The sequence below is a fragment of the Coregonus clupeaformis genome, unplaced genomic scaffold (assembly GCF_020615455.1).
Source record: "Coregonus clupeaformis isolate EN_2021a unplaced genomic scaffold, ASM2061545v1 scaf1120, whole genome shotgun sequence".
Taxonomy (NCBI): domain Eukaryota; kingdom Metazoa; phylum Chordata; class Actinopteri; order Salmoniformes; family Salmonidae; genus Coregonus; species Coregonus clupeaformis.
Window position 1 is genome coordinate 106,068 of NW_025534574.1, and position 7,632 is coordinate 113,699.

The window sequence follows — 7,632 nt, forward strand, 5'->3', positions numbered from 1 at the left end:
GTGTAGACGGGTCGTTGGTGCTGCTGTCTCTAACCTCTCACAGCGGCTGGGTCACGGCGGTGAAGTGGGCTCCTTCCCATGAGCACCAGCTGGTGTCTGGTTCCCTCGACAACGTGGTCAAACTCTGGGACACCAGGAGGTCTGTATGCTGGGGGGGTTAGGGGTAGAGGCTGGGAGGTAGGGGGTAGAGGCTGGGAGGTAGGGGGTAGAGGCTGGGAGGTAGGGGGTAGAGGCTGGGAGGTAGGGGGTAGAGGCTGGGAGGTAGGGGGTAGAGGCTGGGAGGTAGGGGGTGGAGGTAGGGGGTAGAGGCTGGGAGGTAGGGGGTAGAGGCTGGGAGGTAGGGGGTAGAGGCTGGGAGGTAGGGGGTGGAGGTAGGGGGTAGAGGCTGGGAGGTAGGGGGGTAGAGGCTGGGAGGTAGGGGGTGGAGGTGGGGGTAGAGGCTGGGAGGTAGGGGGTAGAGGCTGGGAGGTAGGGGGGTAGAGGCTGGGAGGTAGGGGGTAGAGGCTGGGGGTAGAGGCTGGGAGGTAGGGGGTAGAGGCTGGGAGGTAGGGGGTAGAGGCTGGGAGGTAGGGGGTAGAGGCTGGGAGGTAGGGGGGTAGAGGCTGGGAGGTAGGGGGTAGAGGCTGGGAGGTAGGGGGTAGAGACTGGGTGGTAAGGGGTAGGGTTAGAGGCTGGGAGATAGGGGGTAGGGTTAGAGACTGGGTGGTAGGGGAGTAGGGTTAGAGGCTGGGTGGTAGGGGTAGGGTTAGAGGCTGGGAGGTAGGGGGTAGGGGTTAGAGGCTGGGAGGTAGGGGTGAGGGTTAGAGGCTGGGTGGTAAGGGGTAGGGTTAGAGGCTGGGAGGTAGGGGGTAGGGTTAGAGGCTGGGAGGTAGGGGGTAGGGTTAGAGGCTGGGGAGGTAGAGGGTAGGGGTTAGAGGCTGGGAGGTAGGGGGTAGGGTTAGAGGCTGGGAGGTAGGGGGGTAGGGGTTAGAGGCTGGGAGGTAGGGGGTAGGGTTAGAGGCTGGGAGGTGGGGGTAGGGTTAGAGGCTGGGAGGTAGGGGGGTAGGGTTAGAGGCTGGGAGGTAGGGGGTAGGGTTAGAGGCTGGGAGGTAGGGGGTAGGGTTAGAGGCTGGGAGGTAGGGGGTAGGGTTAGAGGCTGGGAGGTAGGGGGTAGGGTTAGAGGCTGGGAGGTAGGGGGTAGGGTTAGAGGCTGGGAGGTAGGGTTAGAGGCTGGGAGGTAGGGTTAGAGGCTGGGAGGTAGGGTTAGAGGCTGGGAGGTAGGGTTAGAGGCTGGGAGGTAGGGTTAGAGGCTGGGAGATAGGGTTAGAGGCTGGGAGATAGGGGGTAGGGTTAGAGGCTGGGAGGTAGGGGGTAGGAATAGAGGCTGGGAGGTAGGGGGTAGGGTTAGAGGCTGGGAGGTAGGGGGTAGGGTTAGAGGCTGGGGGTAAGGGGTAGGGTAGAGTCTGGGGGGTAGGGGTAGGGTAGAGACTGGGCGATAAGGGGGGTAGGGTTAGAGGCTGGGCGGTAGGGGGTAGGGTTAGAGGCTGGGCGGTAGGGGGTAGGGTTAGAGGCTGGGCGGTAGGGGGGTAGGGTTAGAGGCTGGTAGGTAGGGGGTAGGGTTAGAGGCTGGGAGGTAGGGGGTAGGGTTAGAGGCTGGGGGGTAGGGGTTAGGGTTAGAGAATGGGAGGTAGGGGTTAGGGTTAGAGGCTGGGAGGTAGGGGTTAGAGGCTGGGAGGTAGGGGGTAAGGGTTAGAGGCTGGGAGGTAGGGTTAGAGTCTGGGGGGTAAGGGGTAGGGTAGAGATGGGCGGTTAGGGTTAGAGGCTGGGCGGTAGGGTTAGAGGCTGGGAGGTAGGGGGTAGGGTTAGAGTCTGGGGGTAGGGTTAGAGTCTGGGGGTAAGGGGTAGGGTAGAGATGGGCGGTTAGGGTTAGAGGCTGGGAGGTAGGGGGTAGGGTTAGAGGCTGGTGGGTAAGGTTAGAGGAGGTTGGGGGTAGGGTTAGAGGGGTAGGGTTAGAGGAGGTAGGGGGTAGGGTTAGAGGGGGTAGGGTTAGAGGTTAGAGGAGGTAGGGGGGTAGGGTTAGAGGGGTAGGGTTAGAGGAGGGTAGGGGGGTAGGGTTAGAGGGGTAGGGTTAGAGGAGGTAGGGGGTAGGGTTAGAGGAGGTAGGGGGTAGGGTTAGGAGGGGTAGGGTTAGAGGAGGTAGGGGGTAGGGTTAGAGGAGGTAGGGTTAGAGGGGGTAGGGTTAGAGGAGGTAGGGGGTAGGGTTAGAGGGGGTAGGGTTAGAGGTTAGAGGAGGTAGGGGGGTAGGGTTAGAGGGGGTAGGGTTAGAGGAGGTAGGGGGTAGGGTTAGAGGGGGTAGGGTTAGAGGAGGTAGGGGGTAGGGTTAGAGGAGGTAGAGGGGGTAGGGTTAGAGGGGGTAGGGTTAGAGGAGGTAGGGGGTAGGGTTAGAGGGAGGTAGGGTTAGAGGAGGTAGGGTTAGAGGGTAGGGTTAGAGGAGGTAGGGGGGTAGGGTTAGAGGGGGTAGGGTTAGAGGAGGTAGGGGGGTAGGGTTAGAGGGGGTAGGGGGTAGGGTTAGAGGCTGGTGGGTAAGGTTAGAGGAGGTAGGGGGGTAGGGTTAGAGGAGGTAGGGTTAGAGGAGGTAGGGGGTAGGGGTTAGAGGGGGTAGGGGGGTAGGGTTAGAGGCTGGTGGGTAAGGGTTAGAGGAGGTAGGGGGTAGGGTTAGAGGAGGTAGGGTTAGAGGAGGTAGGGTTAGAGGAGGTAGGGGGTAGGGTTAGAGGGGGTAGGGTTAGAGGAGGTAGGGGGTAGGGTTAGAGGGGTAGGGTTAGAGGAGGTAGGGGGGTAGGGTTAGAGGGGGTAGGGGGGTAGGGTTAGAGGGGGTAGGGTTAGAGGAGGTAGGGGGTAGGGTTAGAGGGGGTAGGGTTAGAGGAGGTAGGGGGTAGGGTTAGAGGGGTAGGGGTTAGAGGAGGTAGGGGGGTAGGGTTAGAGGGGGTAGGGGGGTAGGGTTAGAGGGGGTAGGGTTAGAGGGGGTAGGGTTAGAGGAGGGTAGGGGGTAGGGTTAGAGGAGGGTAGGGTTAGAGGAGGTAGGGGGTAGGGTTAGAGGGGGTAGGGGGTAGGGGTTAGAGGGAGGTAGGGGGTAGGGTTAGAGGAGGTAGGGTTAGGAGGTAGGGGGTAGGGTTAGAGGGGTAGGGTTAGAGGAGGTAGGGGGTAGGGTTAGAGGAGGTAGGGGGGGTAGGGTTAGAGGGGGTAGGGTTAGAGGAGGTAGGGGGTAGGGTTAGAGGAGGTAGGGGTTAGAGGTTAGGGGGTTAGAGGTTAGAGGAGGTAGGGGGTAGGGTTAGAGGAGGTAGGGGGTAGGGTTAGAGGGGGTAGGGTTAGAGGAGGGTAGGGTTAGAGGGGGTAGGGTTAGAGGAGGTTGGGGGTAGGGTTAGAGGGGTAGGGTTAGAGGAGGTAGGGGGGTAGGGTTAGAGGAGGTAGGGGAGTAGGGTTAGAGGGGGTAGGGTTAGAGGGGTTAGGGGTTAGAGGTTAGAGGAGGTAGGGGGTAGGGTTAGAGGGGGTAGGGTTAGAGGAGGTAGGGGGTAGGGTTAGAGGGGGTGGGGGGGTAGGGTTAGAGGCTGGTGGGTAAGGTTAGAGGAGGTAGGGGGTAGGGTTAGAGGAGGTAGGGGGGTAGGGTTAGAGGAGGTAGGGTTAGAGGAGGTAGGGGGGTAGGGTTAGAGGGGGTAGGGGGGTAGGGTTAGAGGCTGGTGGGTAAGGTTAGAGGAGGTAGGGGGTAGGGTTAGAGGGGGTAGGGGGTAGGGTTAGAGGGGTAGTGGGGGTAGGGTTAGAGGAGGTAGGGGGTAGGGTTAGAGGGGGTAGGGTTAGAGGAGGTAGGGGGTAGGGGTTAGAGGGGTAGGGTTAGAGGAGGTAGGGTTAGAGGAGGTAGGGTTAGAGGAGGTAGGGTTAGAGGAGGTAGGGGGTAGGGTTAGAGGAGGTAGGGTTAGAGGAGGTAGGGGGTAGGGTTAGAGGGGGTAGGGTTAGAGGAGGTAGGGGGTAGGGTTAGAGGGGGTAGGGGGGTAGGGTTAGAGGAGGTAGGGGGTAGGGTTAGAGGGGTAGGGGTTAGAGGAGGTAGGGGGTAGGGTTAGAGGGGGTAGGGGGTAGGGTTAGAGGAGGTAGGGGGTAGGGTTAGAGGAGGTAGGGTTAGAGGGGGTAGGGTTAGAGGAGGTAGGGGGTAGGGTTAGAGGGGGTAGGGGGTAGGGTTAGAGGGGGTAGGGTTAGAGGAGGTAGGGGGTAGGGTTAGAGGGAGGGTAGGGGGTAGGGTTAGAGGAGGTAGGGGGTAGGGTTAGAGGAGGTAGGGTTAGAGGGGTAGGGTTAGAGGAGGTAGGGGGTAGGGTTAGAGGGGTAGGGGGTAGGGTTAGAGGAGGTAGGGGGTAGGGTTAGAGGGGTAGGGTTAGAGGAGGTAGGGGGTAGGGTTAGAGGGGTAGGGTTAGAGGAGGTAGGGGGTAGGGTTAGAGGGGGTAGGGTTAGGGGGTAGGGTTAGAGGAGGTAGGGGGGTAGGGGTTAGAGGGGGTAGGGTTAGAGGGGTAGGGTTAGAGGAGGTAGGGGGTAGGGTTAGAGGGGTAGGGTTAGAGGTTAGGGGTTAGAGGTTAGAGGAGGTAGGGGGGTAGGGTTAGAGGGGGTAGGGTTAGAGGAGGTAGGGGGTAGGGTTAGAGGGGGGTAGGGGGTAGGGTTAGAGGCTGTGGGTAGGGTTAGAGGAGGTAGGGGGTAGGGTTAGAGGAGGTAGGGGGGTAGGGTTAGAGGAGGTAGGGGGTAGGGTTAGAGGGGTAGGGTTAGAGGAGGTAGGGGGTAGGGTTAGAGGGGGTAGGGGGTAGGGTTAGAGTCTGGTAGGTAGGGGGTAGGGTTAGAGGCTGGTGGGTAAGGTTAGAGGAGGTAGGGGGTAGGGTTAGAGGAGGTAGGGGGTAGGGTTAGAGGGTAGGGTTAGAGGTTAGGGGTTAGAGGTTAGAGGAGGTAGGGGGGTAGGGTTAGAGGGTAGGGGTAGGGTTAGAGTCTGGTAGGTAGGGGTAGGGTTAGAGGCTGTGGTGGGTAAGGTTAGAGGAGGTAGGGGGTAGGGTTAGAGGGTAGGGGGTAGGGTTAGAGGAGGTAGGGGGTAGGGTTAGAGGGTAGGGTTAGAGGTTAGGGGTTAGAGGTTAGAGGAGGTAGGGGGGTAGGGTTAGAGGGGGTAGGGTTAGAGGAGGTAGGGTTAGAGGAGGTAGGGGGTAGGGTTAGAGGAGGTAGGGTTAGAGGGGGTAGGGGGTAGGGTTAGAGGGGGTAGGGTTAGAGGAGGTAGGGGGTAGGGTTAGAGGAGGTAGGGGTAGGGTTAGAGGAGGTAGGGGGGTAGGGTTAGAGGGGGTAGGGTTAGAGGTTAGAGGTTAGAGGAGGTAGGGGGTTAGAGAGGGTAGGGGGTAGGGTTAGAGGGGTAGGGTTAGAGGGGGGTAGGGTTAGAGGGAGTAGGGTTAGAGGAGGTAGGGGGTAGGGTTAGAGGGGGTAGGGGGTAGGGTTAGAGGAGGTAGGGTTAGAGGTTAGGGTTAGAGGTTAGAGGAGGTAGGGGGTAGGGTTAGAGGGGGGTAGGGTTAGAGGAGGTAGGGTTAGAGGAGGTAGGGGGGTAGGGTTAGAGGGGTAGGGTTAGAGGGGTAGGGGGTAGGGTTAGAGGAGGTAGGGGGGTAGGGTTAGAGGAGGTAGGGGGTAGGGTTAGAGGGGGTAGGGGGGTAGGGTTAGAGGAGGTAGGGGGTAGGGTTAGAGGAGGTAGGGGGTAGGGTTAGAGGAGGTAGGGGGTAGGGTTAGAGGAGGTAGGGGGTAGGGTTAGAGGAGGTAGGGTTAGAGGTTAGGGGTTAGAGGTTAGAGGAGGTAGGGGATAGGGTTAGAGGTTAGAGGTCAGAGGATCTAGTGTTTACTAAAAGTGTGTTTGTGTTCCAGCTGCAAGACTCCTCTGTATGATGTGTCTGCCCATGAGGACAAGGTGCTCTGTGTGGACTGGACTGACAGCAGGGTGAGACACCCTGTATTCACCTGTAGAGACACCAACACACATCTAGCCTGGATTCCCCTGTAGAGACACCAACACACATCTAGCCTGGATTCACCTGTAGAGACACCATCTAGCCTGGATTCACCTGTAGAGACACCAACACACATCTAGCCTGGATTCACCTGTAGAGACACCAACACACATCTAGCCTGGATTCACCTGTAGAGACACCAACACACATCTAGCCTGTATTAACCTGTAGAGACACCATCTAGCCTGTATTAACCTGTAGAGACACCATCTAGCCTGTATTAACCTGCAGAGACACCATCTAGCCTGTATTAACCTGCAGAGACACCATCTAGCCTGTATTAACCTGTAGAGACACCATCTAGCCTGTATTAACCTGTAGAGACACCATCTAGCCTGTATTAACCTGCAGAGACACCATCTAGCCTGTATTAACCTGAAGAGACACCATCTAGCCTGTATTAACCTGTAGAGACACCATCTAGCCTGTATTAACCTGTAGAGACACCATCTAGCCTGTATTAACCTGCAGAGACACCATCTAGCCTGTATTAACCTGCAGAGACACCATCTAGCCTGTATTAACCTGTAGAGACACCATCTAGCCTGTATTAACCTGCAGAGACACCATCTAGCCTGTATTAACCTGCAGAGACACCATCTAGCCTGTATTAACCTGCAGAGACACCATCTAGCCTGTATTAACCTGTATTCTGTCCAAGGTTTTGTGTTCCATCCATCTCTTCTAACTGGTGTACCTCCTCTCCTCTTGCAGTTGGTGTTGAGTGGAGGAGCTGACAACAAGCTGTACACATACAGATACACAGCCTGCGAGACGGACGCTGGAGCATAGACTAGAGACAGACAGTATAGATATAGCACCAGTGTTCTTTATTGGATATTATTGAAATGCAGTATCCAGTCTTTGTGCTTATTCTGAATTATAATTTGTTTTATTTTTGTTTTCTTAATGTTACTTTTTATTTCTCTCAGATGTATTGCCTGTTGATTGAAGCATTTCCTGATGTAGATATGTTTATTTATGAACTGCTACAGTTGTGTTGATAGATGTTCTTCATGACATAAGATAGCCAAGATGACATACTGTTTTCTAAGATACAGATAGTCTCCATTTAATACTGCGTATGAATGTAACCACAGTTTACAGATTGAACTAGTGTATTGAGAACCATCAGTGGCAGGTCTCAATTCTCTATACTGCCCTCTGTTGGGATAGATGAATAGATACAGGCCTACTGGGTTCATAATGCGACATCATTCCTACTGTGGTTGTTACTCAGAATGTCTGTCTACATCCATGATATACCAGTATTTAAATACAATAACCACCCTGTCATCAGTTTTTCTGATGAAAGAACTTTGTATTTTACTGCTGCACCTTTTATTAGGGTTGTATTCTTGAAGATGCCGGTTTCACTAGTACATGATGTGCCCTGCAAACATTCCACATTTCTCCTGCACCTCATCGAGTGAGGTTGGGGTTAGTGTCCTTCAGACGTTTTAAACTATAATGTTTCTCCAACCGGTTTGATCTGTGATGTTGAGACGTCCCCACAGCGGCCGGACAGAGGACAGACACTTTGCATATCCCGTTTCTGTGAGTCAGTTGTTGCTTGGTGGCTAGTGCTGCT

At 56.1% G+C, this 7,632-nt stretch overlaps 1 pseudogene; it reads left to right on the plus strand.

The window, feature by feature from the left end:
- Nucleotides 1-7,365, plus strand: part of LOC121565121 — a 61,058-nt pseudogene extending 53,693 nt beyond the window's left edge.
- The last annotated feature ends 267 nt before the right edge of the window (nucleotides 7,366-7,632 follow it).